Source organism: Equus przewalskii, chromosome 8 (assembly GCF_037783145.1).
Source record: "Equus przewalskii isolate Varuska chromosome 8, EquPr2, whole genome shotgun sequence".
In the NCBI taxonomy this organism is placed as follows: domain Eukaryota; kingdom Metazoa; phylum Chordata; class Mammalia; order Perissodactyla; family Equidae; genus Equus; species Equus przewalskii.
The window spans coordinates 54,840,398-54,861,436 of NC_091838.1; positions in this window are offsets into that span (position 1 = coordinate 54,840,398).

The following is a 21,039-nucleotide window of genomic DNA, read 5'->3' on the forward strand; positions in this document are numbered from 1 at the left end:
TTAGCATTTTTCTCTATATCATATTTATTTTCTCACTAACTTTACTATAGTATTTTGTATAATGACATAAACAAAATGTTTAATTACATATAACTGACCATTTCCAAATATTAATTTTAATATGATTTAACCTTACTCTATGTGTTACTTATCTTATTATTTAAGTTTTAGGCTTTAGGATGTTCATATAACAAGAATACAAAATGAAGCTTATATGGAGATTGTATAGTAAACTTTGCTATTTTGCTTTTATTCCCCTTATTAACATAATCTAGTGTTTAACAAATTATTAGGTCTCTAAAAAGAAGAGCTATCCTCTGAGTGACATAAAAGAAGAAGAAAATCATGGCAAATTATAATATTTATTAGAAAAGTTTGCATTTAATAAATTTAAAAATAATATAAAATATACATTTCTAATTCATTTTATGTAAAATTCTCTTTTAACTCTTCTTTTTTATGAACTAACCCTGTGTGTATGTGCATGTATGTATTTTTTACTTCCATTGAAGGCTTATCATTATAAACTTAAAATGTTACCAAATTGAAAAATATTTTTATCAAATGCTTTATTTCAAAGAGTGCTAAATATATATGATATAATAAAATAAAAATTATTTTTCAGTTTGTGAATTTCTGTACTTTATTGCTGTAATTAGAAGACAAAATTACCTTTTAAATTAATCTTTTTGGTAAACATTCAATCTTTAAACATAATTAAAATCTCTGTGTTAAAACATCAATATCCACAGAAATCAAAATGTGGGAAAGAGAGGATACTTTAATCCAAGCAAAGATTCAGATTTTTGCATTAAAACTTTGTGAGGCTGTAATTTCCTGAATTCCTATATTTACTTTTATATAAAATTTTAAAATTTCAATTACTTGAATTATTATTGAAGATTATTGAACTCTGTTACTAGAACTTTAACAAATTGGTCTTTGTAAAATGTAGACAATACTCTGTCCACTAGGCTAATGGAACAGACCTTAGTGACCACACGTGACAAAGAACACAGTCCTTATAAAGTTAGCTTAGAAAAGCCAGTAAACAAACAACTACAACCCACAAGCACCAACAATAAACCCTGAGGAGGGGAAAGAATCTGTATTCCAGAAGTAGTACATATAATATTCAAAATGCCAGTTTTTCAACAAAAATTTATGAAGCATACAAGAAACAAGAAAGTATGGTACATTCAAAGAAAAAAAAGTAACAAAAACTGTTCCATGGAAGCCCAGACATTGGACTTACTAGAAAGTTACTGAAATCAAGTTTTAAAAATATGCTCAAACTGCTAAATGATTAGATGGACAAAAAAATGAAACCAAGAGAATGACATGAGCAAAATCACATTAACAGAAATGGAAAATTCACTTGAGGGATTCAGCAGCAGATTTGAGCAGGGAGAAGAATGAATCAAAAAGCTTGGAGATAGGTCAATTAAAATTATTCAGTCTGAAGAATGGAAAAAAAAAAAGGAATGAAGAAAAATGAACAAACTATCAAATACACCAAGATGTGCATGATGGAAGTCCCAGAGGAGAGGAGAGGAGAGGGAGTAAGGGGCAGAAAACATATTTAAAGAAATAATGATTGAAAAGTCTCCAAACTTGATGAAATTCATGGATCTACATATCCAAGAAGCTCAACAAATTCCAAATAGGATAAACTCAAAGAGATCCTCACTGAGATACATTATAAACAAACTGCTGAAAGCCAGAGACAATCTTGAAAGCAGCAAGAGAGAATGACTTTTCACTTACAAGGGATCCTCAATAAGATAAACAGCTGAATTTTCATCCGAAACCATGGCGGTTAGAAGGTAGTGGGATGATGTATTTAAAGTGCTGAAAGAAAAATAAAAGTCTACCAAGAATTAGTATGTAGCAAACTATCCTTCATAAAAGAAAGATAAATAAAAATATTCCCAGGTAAACAAAAGCTGAGAGAGTTCATCACTAGTAGACCTACCCTACAGGAAATGATAAATGGAGTGCCTCAGGTTGAAATGAAAGGAGAGTGGGCAGTAACTCTAAGCTATAAGAAGAAATAAAGAACACTGGTAAGATAGACAAATACAAAAGCCAATATCATTGTATTTTTTTGGTTTTTAACTACTGTTTTTGTTTCCTAAGTGATTTAAAAAACAAATGCTTAAAGCACTAACTGTAAATCCATGTTAATGGGCACACAATGTATAAAGAGTTACTTTGTGACAATATCAACATTAAGGGCTGTGTACAGAGCTACATAGGAGCAGAATATTTGAAGTTCCTGAAGCTAAGTTGTTAATTTAAACTAGATTGTTATAAATTTAAGATATTAATTGAAATCTCCATGATAATCACTAAGAAAATAACTAAAAAAATAAACAGAAAAGGAAACGAGGAGGGATTCCAAATAGTATACTACAAAATATCAGTTAAACACAAAAGAAGGCAGTGATGGAGGAATTGAGGAACAAAAAATATATAACATATAGAAAACAAATGGCAAAATGGCAGAAGTAAGTCTTTTGTTATCAGTAATTACTTTAAATGTAAACTGATTAAAATTATCATTTAAAAGGCAGAGATTGACAGAACATATAAAAATCATGACCCAACTATATGCTGTGTATGAGAGATTCACTTTAGATGCAAAGGCACAAATAGTTTGAAAGTAAATGGAAAAAGATATTTCATGCAAATAATAACCAAAAGAGAGCTGAGGTGACTATACAGATATCAGAATAAATAGACTTAAGTACAAACTTTCTACAAGAGACAATGAGAGAAATCATATATTGATAAAAGGGTCAATCCATCAAGAAGATATAAACATTATAAATATGCATGCACCTAAAAACAGAGTTGCAAAATTTGGCAGAATTAAAGGGAGAAATACAAACTTCTACAATAACTTGGAGAGTTGCTTACTTCAACTCTCCACTTTCAGAATGGATAGAACAACTAGATCGAGTATCAATATGGAAATAGAGGATATGAACAACACAACAAACCAACTAGATCTAACAGACATATACAAAACAATCCACCCAATAATAGAGGAATACACATTCTCTTCAAGGACACATGTAAAGTTCTCCAGGATAGACTATATGTTAGGCCACCAAACAAGTTTCAGTGAATTTAAAAATAATGAAGTTATACAAAGTATTTTCTCAGACCACAATGGAATGAAATGAGAAATCAACAACAAAAGGACAACTGGAAAATTTACAAATAGGTGGAAATTAAACAACACACTCTTAGGCAACCAAAAGGTCACAGAAGAAATCACAAGAGAAATTAGGAAATACTTAGAGATAAATGCAAATGAAAACACAACATACCAAAATTTATGGAAAGCAACAGAAGCAGCTCTCAGAAGGAAATTTATAGCTGTAAATGCATACATTAAAACAGAAAGATTTCCAATCAAAACCTAACTTTACACCTTAAGGAATTAAAAGAAAAAGCACAAACTAAATCTAAATCTAGCAGAAGGAAGGACATAGTAAAGATTGAAGTGGAGATATACAAAACAGAAAATACAGATCAAAGAGCATTGGAGCTTTGAGATTAGGTGAAAAGTATAATGTGTGTGTAATTGAAGTCTCAAAAAGGGAGGAGAGAAAGAATGGACCAAAAGCATTATGAAGAGATAATTCCTAAGAATTTTCCAGACTACAATATAAACTCCTTAGCCTGTCATTTAAGGCCTTTCACAGCCTTGACCCAACAGCTTTGTAGTTTCATCTTCTGCCTCCTCCCTCAGTCACCAAGAATAATGGCTCTTCCTAATAATTCTTCCTAATTTTTTTGCTTGTGATGTTTTCTGCCTACAATGTCCTTCACTTTTCTGCATGTTGAAATCCTTATCAACATTACTTATCTTTCTTTGTACAACTGAAATGTTTTCTGCATAGTTTTCCTAATTCCCTTGATCAAAATTAATTGTTCTCATCTCTGGAAACTTACAAGCTCTTTGTTTATATACAAATATAGAAAAACTTATGCTAGTCTGACTCATATAATTCTCTCAGCCACCTTCCTCCTCTGCCACTGTGTTCAAAGAAAGTTTTGTGATATATTTCTACCTTTCATTGGAGAAACAACAGCTCAGGGGAATTTATTGCTTAGGGCAACTTGTTAAGCCAAGAATCAGATAAGTATGGGAAAGAGACAACTTAATCAGACTCTAGCACTCTTGTAGGCGTATGTGAGATAAGTAAGGAAATAAGAAGACATAATGGAGGGAGGAGTCCAATAACATCAAGATTGTAAACTATTGGGGAAACTGTGTAGGTTTAGACTCTATCTAAGACAACAGTGGTAACCTCAGTGTTTCATTTCCTGCCTTGTATAGAGAAAGACGTTAGCCATAAACTCTGCTTGCATCTGCAGAGAGACAGATTCTGTTATTCCATCTAGTCCCAAAGTAGAAACCAAATGACATGTTAAGCAGTATGACACTAATAAGGGAAGAAACTAGGCTTAGAAATGAGATATTGTTGTAACTTTTCTCAAGAAGTGGTCAAGGTAGCAGTAAAAGAGAATAACTGGTACTAGGGTCATCTAAAGTTTCCTCAAAACGTGTATCACCAATAAGAAAATTTTATTAAGTGCCTACTTGTGAGTCATGAAGTGGTGACTCTTATGTATGCACTTAATAAACAAGAAATGGATTTAATTTGGAATTACACCATCCATTGAATTTTTATATTTGATTAACAATTCCTTCAGAGATCTTAGTAGAATTTTAAGGGTTTATAATCAAATTTATTATTTGAATAGTAAACATACTTTGTTGACCTAGCTATGGTAATTCAGTTCCTGAAATTAAATTTCATTAACTTTGTGAAAATGGAAAATGTTAAATGTGATAATATAAGATTTTTTCTTAGAACTTAGTTTTGATTTTTTGGTAAGACAGGTTGCAAAATAGGAGGAATAAAATCCTAAGAAAATGGGGGCCGGCCCAGTGGCACAGGGGTTAAGTGTGCACATTCTGCTTCTCGGCAGCCCAGGGTTCGCTGTAGGCGTCCCACATATAAAGTAGAGGAAGATGGGCATGGATGTTAGCTCAGGGCCAGTCTTCCTCAGCAAAAAAGAGGAGGATTGGCAGCAGTTAGTACAGGGCTAACCTTCCTCAAAAAAAGAAAAAAGAATCCTAAGAAAATGAAAGCTTTTGAAGTTTCAATTATATGTAATTACTTGGAAATGTGTGGACAAGAAAAATATACATACCTTTCCCTTGTGTGATAGTCTTTGGGCTAGCTTCCCATACTTTGCTTTAAAGGACAGATGGGGATCTGATATTAAGTTGTCGTATTTTGGGGAGGATAAAAATTCACCCTAACTCTTTATTTCTCACATTCAGTGGGGGTAATGAAAAACTGAATGGGGTGTAAAGGAAGAAGTCAAACTGAGAATGAGAAAAACTGTCTTACATCTCAACAAGTGATTTGTTATCTACCTTAGGCCTGGACAGAATAACAGAAACTGTCTGTAGATGAAAGCAGGATTCGTGTCTAACTTCCTTCTCTATACAATGCAGGAAATTAAACACTCAGGTTACTAATGTTCTCTTTGATGGAATCTAAACCTATGCAATTCTCCTGACAGTCATAATCTGGAGGTTATCAAACTCAAGCTTCTTCCTGTCAAACTAGATCTAATCCATGGGATCTGGACAAAAGTAGAAAATATCTCTGGAAATATATTTGGGGGATAAAGCACGTGGAAGATAAAAATATCCACTAAGATGCAGATCTATTTCCAAGATAAGTGTAGCAGTTTAGATAGATCCTTTGGCAAGATGTTTGGCCTAATGGTTCATCTCGGTGAGCTGTACTTAGGTCTCTAGATTCTTCAGCATACTTTTTTTAGAATTTACAAATATTTTGTAGCTGATCTCAGTAGAAGGAAACTGATCTCAATATAACTCTTTTTTAGAAAATAGCTTGAAAGTGAAGAAACAATAAATCAAAATCAGACAGATGGCTAATTAAGTACTGTTTCTATGGAGAATGTAGTGCAAAGACTGCTTTTCAGAAAACAGACCACATAATCAACCAGCCGTCTGAGTACACTATTATGCTTTACAGTTAATGCCAATATTTTACGTGATCCGTCAAGATATTCTGCATGCTGTTACTTCAAAATATCTCTAGAAACCAATCACTTCTCACCACCTTTACTGCTACCAAGCCACTATCATCTCTTAGCTGGATTGCTGTAATAGCCTCCCATTCTCCTATTCCCTGCTCCCACTCTTTTCTCTCTCACAGTCTCTTCCCAACACAAGTGTGAGAAGAGTGATTCTAAATGGAAACCAGATGATGCTACTTCTCAAACCCTGTAATGGCTCCCATTTCACTCACAGACTAACAGCCAAAGAGCTTACAATGGCTGACTTGGCTGGGTTCTCTAAAAGCAGAGCCTGAGATGAGGATTCCTGTAAAAGTGATATAGTGAAGGTATAATCCCAGGTGCAACCTGTAAGGGAGAGCGTGAAGCAGGATGGAGAAGGGGAAAGAACTGAAAAAGGAAGTAATCTCAAGTAAGGTGTGCCTTGGCCTGATCCACAGCAATAGGGCTCCGGTGCACAAGTGGATCACAGAGCCATTCCCTCTTGAAGGAAGGAGACCAGTTTTTTAAACACTCACGTCTGTCAACACACTGCACATTGGCTGGGTACAAGTGGGCGACTTCCCAGGTCACGTGGCTCATGTCTGCTGAGCGCTGATAGCAGTTGGGGAGCAGTGCAAATGCCTAATAAGGGGGATATGCGCAGGCCCCTTCTACTACAGTGGCCTATAGGGCCTCACAGGCTGCGGCACCCAGTACCTCTCTGACCTCATCATGCATCACTGTTCATCTCTCCCACTCCACTCCAGCCACACTAGCTCAATGCTGGTTCTCAACACACAGCTGGGGTTGTTGCAGCTGATTCCCTCACCTCCTTCAAGTCACTGCTCAAACGTCTCTTCAATGAGGTCAATCCTGACCCTCTATAAACCTGTGCTTCCATAACCATCTCTCTTATCCTGCATTGTAATTTTTTTGTCATACTGCTACTACCTTCTAACAAGTGTGTGTTTTAATTGTTTTATGTTTATAGTTTTACAGTATTTGTGGTACAGTTATTGTTTATAGTTTGTGGTCTGCCTCCTCCCCAGTGCACACACACGTTGCACTGTAAACTCCACAAAGGCAGCAGGCTTTTACTGGTTTGCTTCACTGGCATATTTCAAGGCCCCAGAGAAGTGCCATGATGCCTGGAACCCTGCAGGTACTCAACGCATATTTTTTATATAAACAAATAAAATTCCAGAAAAGTTGATAGGATTTTATAGCACTACAATTTCTATTTTTCTCTATAGGAAAAGCACTTTCCAATCAAATATATGACTTTCAGTCTAAGCCAACTAACTGCTTAAGAGATAATATATAAAATTAAATTCTGGCCTCATAAAGGAATGTTCTAGAATTATATGTAATTGAATAAGGTATATTACATCAAACTGACCCATATACTTTTCTGACAAGATCACAATTTGACTATCTCCAGAAGGAAAGAACAATTTGAAATTATGAATAGTCTTTCAGCTTTTACTTATGATTCAGAGGTCAATTGTCTAAATGAGATAAATTATTTTATTCTTGAGTTATTGACAGCGTGCTTACATTTTACAAATATTTTTAATGAATACATCTTGCAAATCATGCTGAAAAGTTATGTTCTTAAACTCAGAATAAAACTGAAATTTCACTCAAACGAAAAGCCTTCATTCCTTCATTTAATAAATATTCAGAATATGATATAAATGGCAGGTACTGTTCTGGGTCGCTGTGGATACAGTAGAACAAGGCAGATTAAGATCCTTAAAGTCATGGAGCTTACATTCTAATGAAAGAGACAAACAATGTCTCAGACAATAGGCAAGCATGAAAAATATCAGACAGTGGTCCATGCTGGGGAGAGATGTAATAGTTACTGGGTGGTTAGGTTGGATGTTAAAGAAGGACTTTTTCTTGGAATATTGTTTAACCTCAAGTAATAATAATAAGAAAGAGTCAGCCAAGCTAAAAACATTCCATGAGAAGGAAGAGATAATATAATAGGTCTAAAAATTTTTTTAAAACCACAGCAACAATAACAAAAAGGCCAGTGTGTCTAGAAAATAGAGGAAAAGGGGATGATAGTATTAGATAAGAACAGAAGTGTAGATAGTGACTACCTATAATTTTGAGAATTTTGCTGTAAAGAGGAGTCAAGAAAAGAGTTGGTTGCTGGAGGGGAGTTGATCAGCTTTGCAGACTCGCTGTATGATCTTGTCTGTAAATGAATATGACAAGACTTACTTCAGTGGATTGTCGTGAAGGTTAATAGAACAGCACATGCAAAGCACCCATTACAGTGTCAGCTCAGAGTTGGCATTCAACATATGTGAGGTGCTTTTTGGTTTTCCCTGTTTACCCATTCTTCCTGATTGAACTTCTGATTTACCTCTGATTTTTTATTTCTTTTTGTTTTTGACATTTCTCCTCAACTTTGATAATACTTTTCAGCTGAGGATTTATTCAAGTAAAGTAGGAGTTCAGGGACTCTGCTATATTTGCCTATGTAATCTCTCAAGCTAAAAATACATTTCCATTAACTACACATACAGATGTATATTTAATTGCATTCTGTATTTGGTTTACGTACAGAATTTTATGATTTGCTTGTTATTAGAATTTAACATAATGACCTACTATAACCACACTTCTTAAAATATTTAATATTGAATTTCATTTTCTTTAATCTTTACAAATAGGGAGAATAATTATCTTGCAATTGCACAATTGTTAAAAGATATTAAATGCATTTACACATTTTCCATTTAAGTTAAATTATACATTAAACATAGTAGTATAAAAAAATTTGTCTTTTCAGCTAAACATATTTTTCCTTCTAAGAAGACTTACAAACTAGATTGCACAAAGACAGCTTGTTATCTTGAAAAGATTACATATGTTGTGCACAGATGAAATGTTGTCTTTCTAGAATTTTATTTTAAAGGGGAGCATTTGTTTAACACAACTGATTTACATTACATCATTAGCTTTCTGGCTCCAAAATGAATTGCATTCTTTCTTTGATAGCAGATTCTAAAAATACCTCCCTTTTACAACCAGAAATATGTTAGGAATATAGCAAAACTCACTTTATCAGTTTAAAAATATATTTCATGAAGCAAGTAAGAGACCCTTTAAAACTTATTTGAAAATATAGACCATAATACAAAAGAACAAAACAATAGTCATTATCAACAGTTCAAAAAAAAATCTATTTTCCTTAAAGAAAGAACTCCAGAACCCCACTCTAATTCTACTTGGTTTGTCTGACTCTACAATTCTAGGAGATAACCCTGGCTTATTTGTGCACTTCACTGTAGCTATACACACCTTCAGGAGAGATGTAAGAAAAAAGGAAGAGGACTCCTCAGTAGGCAGTGGTATACTGATAGCTCTCTTATGCGACACTTAATCAAGATGTATGTGCACACATGCACACACACACACACACACACTCCAACACAACTTTCCCAGCTTAGAAAAATTAACCCTGCCATCTTTGCCCTTTCTGATCTTTTCCCAATTCCTTCCATTTTCCACATTTTCCTCTTTTTCCCCTTATTCCCTCATTTATCATTTTACTGTCATCTTCAAGTTTCCTCCCCCTCCTATGACTCCAAGATGATACATTGTAAGAAGCTATCTTCAGGTCCCTCTTTCTCTTAGAAGACTTGAGAATTCCCCTTGCTTTATTCCTTCATTGATTTTGCAGCTCTAGGTACATTCTAAATGGCAGGTACTGGAGAAGCAAAGATCAGCAAACTTAGATTAACCTCATCTGGCTCTAGTCAAACTAATTATGTATCCACACTGGTCGTGTTCTAAATATACTCAGTCTCATTTACTTCTCACAAAAGCAAAGGTATTATTTCCCCCATTTGAGGGGTAAGGAAACCATTTCATAGAAGTGAAACTATTTTCCCAATGTCACCCAGCTAGCGAGTAGAAGAGCTGAATTAACCAAGTTTCTAACCTTAAAGCCAAAGGTCCTTCTGCTGCACTGCTGATTGCCCTGACCAACTGACCTACCTCAGTGAGCCCTGATGGCACAGTGCGGCTGCTTGTGTGACAGCTCATTAGATCTCTGTCCTAACACGCTCCACTTTATCCACAGGGTATGGGAGTTGTTGAAATTCTTTCTTCCATCAGAGAGAGGTGGGCCAAGATGGCGGAGTGAGTAGTCTTCTTTGTCTCTCCCCCTTTGAATCTACCACTAATTGGACATTCACCAGTTAACAAAGGATACCCAGATAGCATCTCAAGACTCCTGAGAGACCCGTGCTGCTATACATTGGAAGGCAGATGGACTACCCCCCGGGAGGAGGTGGAGATAGGTGAAAACTCTCCAACCCCCGATCCCCGGACAGCCTAGTACCTGCAAAAAGCTCTCTTCTAGTGGACTACCCCATAGTATCGCCACGTCCCAAGGGCGGGAGTGTGCACTCACTGGTGAAGCAATGGTGAAAACAGGTGACTACAGCCCTACCTGAGCCCCCCGCAATTATGCCTAAGCCCAGGGGAAACTCCAGGGTCCTGCACCACCAGCAAGGAAAGCCTCCACTTGCCATTAGCGGAGGGGCCCCACGCAGCATTCAGAACACTGGGAAGCTCCCAAAGAGCAGAATCCCTGGCAGGGCAGCAGCCCACCAGCCACTGCCAGGCTCACAGTCTCCGGCTGTGCCCGGGATGGTGCAAGAGGTGCCCAGAGTTCCTGTGGGAGTGCTTGGGGGCTGGGTGGAGCTCCAACGGAATGGCTACATGGCCCGGGGGGAACTTCAGGTTCCCACAGCAGCCTCAGCGAAAGCCTCTGCTCAGCACTAGTGGAGAGGTCCCGACTGGTACTCACAAGGCTGGAAGGCCATGGGGCAAAAGTAGCACAGCTAGGTGAGCTAACCACAGGCTGCAGAAGATACCCATAGCACTGCTGGGACCTATAGTGGACAAGTGTGATCTTGTGGGCTCTGACAGTGACAGAGCTGCGATTATAGGTGATCCTGCTCCCGGCTGCTGGGAAAGCCCATAACACCGTTGCAGACCCCAAGGAGGAAGCGCATCTAGGTGGTCTGCAACAGTAAGCACCAGCAGCCTGAGGCCCCCTTGCAATTGCCTGCACAACTGACAAGGGACCCCACAGGACCACTGTGACTACAAGGAGGGGCCCAGGTCCAGTCAGTAACAGCTGACAGTGTTCCTGGTCAGTGCAGTCTAAACAGCTGCTCTGCCCCCCACACCAGTTGCAACAAGTGGAAGCAGTAACTAAACCCTATCTCTATGTGGAGGCACAAATCCACACCATAAAGCAGTATGAAAAAATATATTAACTCCCCAGAACAGAAGGAAAGTGATAAGTACACAGAAAACAATCCCAAAGACAATGAAATCTATAACCTAAATGACGATGATTTCAAAACAGCCATTATTAAAAAACTCAACAAGTTAAAAGAGAATTCAGATAGACAACTCAATGAGTTCAGGAGCTATGTCACAAAAGAGCTTGATACTATAAAGAAGAACCAATTAGAAATACTGGAGATGAAGAACACAATGGAGGAGATTAAGAAAAATCTGGACTCTCTGAACAGTAGGGTCAATAATGTGGAGGACAGAATTAGCAATTTGGAGGATAGGAATATAGAAATGCTGCAGACAGAGGAGGAGAGAGAACTAAGACTAAAAAAAAATGAAGAAATTCTTTCTTCCATCAGAGACAGAAAGCAGCACTAATTTCCTTGATGACCAATTCTTCAGTGCAGATCTTCTCCTTATACCTTCTGCTTCCTCCTGCTATTTAGGAGTTTTAGCCTCTTGACTTTTTGTAATCCCTTCCTACCTCAGCTGTCACACAGGGTAAAGATGATCCTCATGCACTTTGCATAAGGTGAGGAAAGTTCAATAATGATTCTTTATAAAGGTAATACAATGTCAACTTCTAGTTCTAATTTCAGATTCTAAAAATTTTGTTTTATTACAAATATAAAGAAGTGTAAACAAGGGATAAACTTGCAAACAGAGACATATAAGTTAAGTTTGGACTCCAGTGATTTTTAAAGAGGAGACATCCTTTGTTGTTATTAAATTTAGTCCTTTCTCATGCTTATTAGGAGTAATGAGTAGAAATCTAGATGTTCTTTATGAAAACTCTCCATCTGACACCCTACAGAAACCTCTATAAGTATCCCCAGGGTCAACAGACTCACTCCTCAAACTACCAGTTCTCTCTACTGTAGGGGTGCACTCCTTCAGACCCCTAGCAACTGCCCTCCATATGACGTGTTTTGCTATCACTTTTGAGTTATTTTGGAAACCTCAGTTTTCAAGAAAGTTTGGTTTGGTTTGGTTTTAATCAAAAGCAACTATTGTGCTTTCTGACAGCCTGCTAAGTGCTTTGGCTGAAGTTCATTTTTATCTTTTATTTGTTACCTTGATCTTAAAGGGCACGCAACTTGGCATACAAGCAGAGTTTTGGGAAGAAAATAAAAGGCAGCCCAGCAGAAGAGTCTCATAACATATTCTTTATTTTTAGCTTGATGTTTATGGTTAGAAATATATAAAGACACTGTAAAAGTTAAAAAGCAGCTGAAAATACAGAGACACATAAAGAAAAAAGAAAGAGTCCCTGTATATCATATCACCAAGACAACCTACTTCAAAACGTAGTTAAGTGTCTTTTACACCTTTCTCTGTTTCATTGAAATGGGAGACAATGAACAGAAATGGTAAAAGTAATTAAAACACGTTGTTTAGTGGTATACATCTGCCTTGGCAAGGTAAGGCTATAATTAGAAATTCTTGTCCTAGCATCTATTTAGACTAAAACTAGAAGTCTGTTTTAATTAAACTAACAAGTATCCTAGGGGAATGCCAAGTTTGTCTAGACTTAGAGATGCTTGCGGAAGGGAGATAATTATTTATTCCACACCTAAGAATTCTTGACTCTTTTTCCTCACCTAATTCTCAAATGTTGTATCTCAAGATGCCAGCTTGGATCCCTTTGCTCTCCAAAACCCTCAGCATGAATGATCTTATCAATCTCCTTGGCTTTCCATGTGTAGGATTACCCTCAAAGAAACTTACTAACTAGTGGAAGGGAATGAAAAATATACAATAAACATACTACAAGGCAAAATTCAGACAGTACTATAAGAGAGGTGAAATAAAGGTAATCGTATGTTCCAAGCAGGGAGAGAACACATTCGGTTTTTTTCTGAGACTAGAGAAAGAGCAGAGGGATGGTTGATACAAGAGTACCTTTGGTGCTGGGCTTTGAAATATGGGCAGGACTGAGTCAGGTGGTAATGGAGGAAAGTATTCTAAGTAGAGAATTAAATAGCAGAAAGATATATAGGGAGAAAAGAACATTCAGGGAACCTTTTTTTCTTTTCCTAGAACATAGGTCCCATATAAGAAACAACTAGAGACGAGAATAGAGGTATAGAGATAATTTTGTAAAGCATCTTGAATTCCAAACTAAGAAATCTCTAGTTTCATTTCATAGAAAATATGGAGCCTTAGAATATTTCTAAAGCAGGCATAACAAGATCAGGACTGTACTTTAGGAAAATTAAACAGCAACATCTTGAAGGGGTTTGAATAGGTATACCAGGAGGGTTGTATTCTAGGAATGTAGCCATAAGATTTGGAAACTACTGGTTGAATACGAAAGTGTAGGTTATGGAAAGGGGAAATCTAAACTTTTAAGACTCTGTAACTGGACAGTTGATAGTATGCCATTACTAGAATTGAAAAAGTGAAGGTGAAGCCACTTTCTTGGGTACAACGGGAGACTCTGAGTTATATTGAGTTTATGATGCCCATAAACATTCTAAATAGAGATACAGTATTTGGAATCATCAATATAGTTAATTCCTCAGGAAAAAATGAGATCTTTGAAGCAGGGAATGTATAAATAGACAAAGACAATAAGGGCAGAATCTTGAACAAAACAGATGACAGAGAAAGATTCATCAAGGCAATAGAACTACCTGATCCAGTTCAGGAGCTGTTAGTCAAGCGGCTTTTGAACACTTGAAATGTGGGTAGTCCAAATTAAGTTTGCTGTAAAATACAAAGCAGTTTTCCAAGAATTAGTATTAAAAAAATTGGCTGTCAGGGGAAGGAGCTTGTCTCCTCTCCAGTGTTATGCAGCCCATAAAAAAAGCTATCCAAAGCTGAGTACAATGACCCTCCAAAAAAAGAATAAAGAAAAAGACAATACTTTTTAACCACTCATATTCGTTTACCTGGACGGTAAAATGTTGGTGAAGGGGAGACAATACTATCTAGATACAAGGTATAAATCAGCTTTCAACATTTTCCTTTGTTCTGAGAGCCACTCCTCCCCCCAAAAAACACATACAACACACATATAATTGGAGTTCAATAAATGTTTAAGTGGATGAATGAACATTACTGAATAATTCAGGCTTCTGGCATAAAACAGATGCCACACTCAAAGAGGGAATTGAAGAGAGTTTGATAAAAGAACTATTTATAAAGATGTGGGTGAGGTAAAAACAAACAAACAAACAAACAGGGAACGACAACATTGGGAAGCTATTGCCACCCCCAGGCCTGGAAAGGAAAGGAGAAGCAATTACTGAAATTTGCAACATATGTATTGGATTCCCTTGTAGGAGCTGTGACCCAAGCTGGAAAGATGCAGGCAAGTGAAGATGATCTCAAAGGAAGGAGCCAGTGGAATAATGACTCTGATCTCTCTTTCCACCAGACTGTTGATCTTCTGCCAGTGCCTCGCATTCACTGAAATCAACCCAAAACCAGATGGCAAGGGAACCTCCTTGATGTGGTCCTTTCAGGCGAAACTCCAAGGGTTGAGTGGAGAGTGGATGTAGAGGGGCAGTCACAAATTATCCAGCACAAATTCTTAGAGCTTTCATTATTATTATTTTCAATACATCTAGAGATACATTTCTTTTTCCTGAGGAATGCTCATCATCTTGTCCTCATCATCATTCAAAAACATTTTTTTAAGCACCTAGACAATGTCCTAGGCACTGGGAATACAAACATAAGCAAAAAAGACTAGGTTCCCATCCTGAGTGAGCAGGTAGTTTAGTGGGGGAAGAAAACAGCCCAGAGCTCCATAGATCTCCCTTTGTAAAGAGAAAACCATAGACTTTTAAATCAAACCAAAACATTGTTTGATGACTAACCTACTTTTACCAAACCTCAGCTTCATCTATTAAAATAAAGTTGCGACATCTATTTCTTAGGGTTAATGGGTAATTTAAAGACCATGTATGCAGTACACAATATAATTACTGGCACACAGTAACTAATTATAACTTTAGAAATGGCAGGAGGTACCTAGACATTATAAAGATATCACCGATACCTTTATATTTCTTCCCATTCCCTCATCTCATGCAGCTCCTGCCCATGTCCTCCCCACTTCAGTTCTCTGCTTGCAAAGGACTATATTAGTCAGAGTTCCCCAGAGAAACAAAACCAATAAAATATATATAGGAAGAAATTTATTATAGGAATGGGCTCCCATAATTATGGAGGCTAAGTCCCATGGTCTGCTATCTGCAAGCTAAAGGCCCAGGGAAACTGACAGTGTAGTTCTGGACCAAATCCGAAGGCCTGAGAAGCAGGAGTGACAATGGTGGAGGGCAGGAGAAAATGGATGCCTTACCTTAAGCGGACAACAAATTCGCCTTTCCTCTGCCTTTTTATTCTATTCAGTCCCTCAATGGATTGGGTGATGCACACCCACATTGGTAAGGGTAGTCTTCTTTACTCAGTTTACCAATTCAAATGCCAGTCTCTTCTGGAAACACCCTTACAGACACATCCAGAAATAATGTTTTACCAGCTTCTGGGCACCCCTTAGCCCAGTCAATTTGACACATAAAATTAACCATCACAGACTGCAAAGCACTGAACAAAAACATACTTGGCATTTGTAAAAGACCATAACTGCAGCTCTCTTCCCTTCAAAGCACACAGTTTCTTTTCCATTTTACCTAACGTGGGAGCAGGTGGCGGGTAGTGAGTGTGGCTTGGCTCCCTGTTTCCATGGGACCCAGGAGGCGGAGAATTCCTGTTCTGAGGGTTTGGGTTGTTCCAGGTCACTGCATGATCTGCAGGGGGATGGCCTGAAGTGTGTCCATGGGGAGTGTGGTCATGGAGGCAGCTGGTTCTTCCTCTGTTCACTGGACATGGCCCCACTCCTGAAATTTTCTACCATTGTGTTGTTCATTAAATGAATTGCATGCAGAATCACAGCCTAAGGCCTTCTGAGTAATAAGCAAACAATCTTTTTTATTTTTTGTTAGTGACGTGACTTTGTCTATGAGATTTCATGCTAGATGCCACAAGAAAATTTTACTTGAAGAATCAGGACAACTACAATAGAAGAAAAGGAAAAATTTTAAATCGTGAGGCAGAAAAAGAAGAAACAACTTCAGCAACAACACATAATAAAAGTTATTTTGATGACCCGAACACCAGGTTGTTGTTGCTTTTTAACATACTGAGAATAAGCAGAAGCTTTATTTTATTATAATAGCTATAAAATAGAAATTTTTCTACACTAATATTTTCAAAAAGAAATTTAACGCTGCTTTATATATCTTCTTTAAAGTACTTTCTTAGGTGTTAGGGCCGCTTATAAGATGCCAGGTCTGCAATCCTTTTGGTTTTCATTGGTCTTCCATTTATACACAAGGTTCCTCGCCACTAAATTTAACCTTAATAAAATTTCTGACAAATGAAACCAAATTTTCAAAAAATTTTCAGAAATGCCTTTGAAGAATTACCTACTGATTTGCAATACCCAGCAAACTCAATTCCTGTACATCTCTTTTGCATTAAAGCATGCAGGCCTCCTTCCTTATAAAGTGGGTTTTGAATTTTTACCTCCTCTAGGCCGCTGAAATGGATTCCAAGTATAGCCCGTGTTAGCATTCCTTGTGAACTGATGGCTAACAAGCCTCAGGCTAATTGTGCTGAAGATGTAGAAGCAGGCCAGCACACCTAAAGAAAATAAAATTGCAGCATTAGTCATTTGGCAACATTCTTCACTTATTTAATTCACCATTCATTCAACACTAATTTTTTTCACTTACATGTGCAAAGTATTAAGATAGATCCAGTAAAAGGAAGAGTTACATGGCACGGTAACTGCTTTTAAGAAGCTCATGTTTCTGCTTAGATAACTATGCATGACCAAACCTTCAATTAGATGATGTTTTAAGAGCAATTAGAGGGAGCCTACTGTTTCTAAATTTTTTAAAAATGTTTGTATATGTGGTCATGTCACCTGCGACATGCAATCAACTTCAGAGTTTAAGAAAATGAGGCTCAAAATTGTCGTTTATCAAGTGTCCTTGGATATCAGCACATCCATCTTTCCTTGCAAATCATTTCTAAAATTGTTTGTATTACATAGGCAGAAATGAATTATCAGGAAACCACCTACAAGTGCAAATTTTTTTTCTTATTCACATGTGTTGTGTGGTGTGACCCTACCATGTGTTAGTGCATTATATTGTCAGTATTTTATTTTGCTCTGAGGGTATGGGCATGTGGATGATGTATTCTTTTTCATTTCCTCCGTATCTAATATTCAATGTCTTTTGCACAAATAACAACGTATGACCTTTCCCTGGCTAGGAATGTATGAGAACAGATTGCTCCGTTCTCTTGTGCTATAGTGTCAACTGTTAAACAGCAATGCTATTTTTACAGAGTACAGTAAACATGGAGGTAATTTAGCAGGTATTTTCCTCCTATTAATATCACAGGAGACCCAGTCAAGTTCTCTGTCCAGACTACAGCCAGATGACATTTGTAAAAGGCAAAATTCACCTTGCTACTTCCCTGCTTAGTATCAGTCAATAGTGTCTAATTACTATTGGGATAAAAACTAAATTCTTTAATACGGCCACAAGGCCCAAGAGGATCTGGTCCCTTCCTACTTCTCCAACTTCAGGTTCCTCTCTCTGCCTCCTTCTCCAAAGTCCAGCCACTCTGACCTCTTTCTGTTCCTTATGCTTCCAGATTCTGGAGCTGAACTGCCTAGGTTTCAGTCGTCAATTGGCCACCTACTAGCCCTGTGATCTTAGACAAGGCACTTAATATATCTGTGCCTCAGTTTCCTCCTCTGTAAAATGGATGTAATAATAGTACCCACTTAACAGTTTTGTTATTATGAGGATCAAATAATATAAATGAATGTGTCAGATTTTGCCTGGCACACAGAGGGCTACAGGAAGATTCCCGTTATTTGCTATTCTTGTCTAAGTGCCTTAACACACGCTTTTGTTTCTGTTTTGTTTTTGTTTCTGCCTCCCAATCCTTTACTTTAGCTAATGAACTTTTATTCTTTAGATATCAGCTTAAATTCTCTGTGTCTGGAACACATTTCCTTCCTCTCATATTAGATCAGGACTCTGTCACATCCTCTCCTAGCACCCTGCATGTCATTAGTAGCACTTACCATAATAATGATTAGATAATTAATTGTTAATTCTTTTGCTTGAGCCCATCTCTGCTGCTCTCTGAGGGGAGAAACCCAGTCTGACCTGCTTACCGCTTTGTAACCCTTCTACCCCCTCACCCCCAACATGTATGCAGATCTCAATATAGCTTAATTGACTGATTAATTTCCCTTGTTTTCTCTTCTCTTCCTGTCCTCCTTTTAGGGTGGATAGTAGCAAGGGAAGAACAATGTGGCTAGCAGGGAGGCATCCAGGGCACTCAGGAAACCTCTGCGCTCTGAAATCTGCTCTGCACTACACCATCGCGAAAGGAAGAGTGAAATAGTTTGGAGAGATGGAGAACAATGAACTGGGGAGCAAGTTAGAAGGTCAGAAAGGACGTGAACAGCACATTTCTCATAAATGAATGAATAATTATCCCATGGTGCTCCTGAAATTGGGGCAAGGCGAGCCAATTATAAATGGCGGAAAGTGCAAATGGAAACTCCTACTAAGACCTCTCCTATCAACCATAGCTCTGCGTCTGGACCACAGCAAAAGCAGTAGTCCGATTGTCAAAGTATCCAAGAGCCTCTTGTGTAGTTTCCCACATCTCTTATAAGAACTCCAGAACATTAATCCTTCGTCAAGAACATTTTCGATCAATCTGTTTCCTCATCCTCACTTCCTGAGTAGTCTCCTCATTTATGTTTTATCTTTCCCTCGCTTTCTTCTTCAAGGCTAAAATCAATTCTGGTGAACTCCACAAAATATATGGTAGGTTATATGCTCACTCTCTCTTTCTAAAAAGAAATGCATGTGTCTATCTGTGAATTGCTTTCTGTTATTTCCATATATTTTTTTAAATTGTTTTCCTTTCCAATGTTTAACAGTCAAACCCAGAATGACTTTTATTTCCCTTTCTTGATGCTTCAACCTTTCTGCACTATCCAGAGTTAGCCAGAAGATGTCAGCCTTACAACTCAAATGGAATACTTTGTCCCTCTCCTAAATAGCCTAAAACGAGACACAAAGGCAAAGACCTTTGAAATCCCCTAAAACTTCAAACGACAGGCATACACTTCTAGGCACTAAGATAGTCTTTATGATACTTAAATACATCTTGTCTATTTGTGTTTACAGAGGTGTCATTGGTAGGCAGTTACTGTCCACAGGCCTTTTCTGAATAGCTGAAACCAAACCAGTGTTGAGATTAAGGAATCACAGAACTGAAGAGGTGGCGGGACTTAGAGTTTGTTAGCTTAACCCTCTACCCTCTCCACATGAATTTCTTTCATACAAGAATGGAATGTGATTTCTTAGTGCGAACTCATTCTCCTACTGATACATTCACTTATTCATCATTTTTTTTTAACATATTCTATATGTTTGGCAACAGGATAATTGCTAAGGATCCAAAAGTAAAAAGATGAAATAGGCACAATTCTTGTCCACTGTTATGGGTTGAACTGTGCCCTCTCTCCAAAAAAAAACATAAAAGATACATCGAATTTCCAGTATTTCAAAATGGAGTTTATTTGGGAATAGAGTCACTGCAGATGTAACTAGTTAAGAAGACATACTGGAGTAAGGTGGGCCCTTAATGCGTCATAACTGCATCCCTATAAGAAGAGAGAGACATACAGAGAAAAGATGACCATGTGATGACAGAGGAAGAAATTGGAGTGATGCATCTCCAAGCCAAGGAATGCTTATGATTTCTGGCAAACACCAGAAGCTAGAAGTGACAAGGAAAGATTCTTCCCTGTGGGTTTCAGGGAGAGCATGGCCCTGCTGACACCTTGATTTTAGACTTCCAGCCTCCAGAACTGTGAGATAATAAATCTCTGTTGTTTTAAGCCACGTAGTTTGTGGTGCTTTGTTACGACAGCCCTAGGAAACTAGTCTACCCACAAAAAGAGTGTACAATACAAACAGGTAAATCTAATACAAGGTGATAAATGTTGTTATAATTGAAGTTTGGGATGTGATGGGAAAATGTGAGAGAGATGCCCACAAGAGGAGACAGAGGAAGGATTTCTGGAGGAAGTGACCCCCCATTCCAAAAACCAAGGAACAAAAAAGATGTCAAAGAAATGCCCAGGTAAATTATGATGAAGAAGTTGAGCCATTCTATAAATGGAGAATAGCACCTGATTCTCTCGCCTGCCTACAGTCCTTCTTTGCCCAGCTTAAAACTTTGGTCAACAGTCAAAATATTATTAGATGTGAATCTCAACTCAGATGTTCTGAGACTGATTGTACCAGGTTTTGTTTGTATCATTTTTATTCTCCTATATTATGGCACTAAGAGAAAAATAAACCTTTCATACCTTTAGTGACTGGAGCAAGCAATTTGCACTAAAACCCTTACAATTCCACTGAACCTTTAATCTTAATTCCCTCCCCCTTCCTTCCAAACCTTGCCCTCTGCCCTGGCCCCTGCCCCATCAGTGCTCTGGGCTCCTTCTATTCTCTCTGC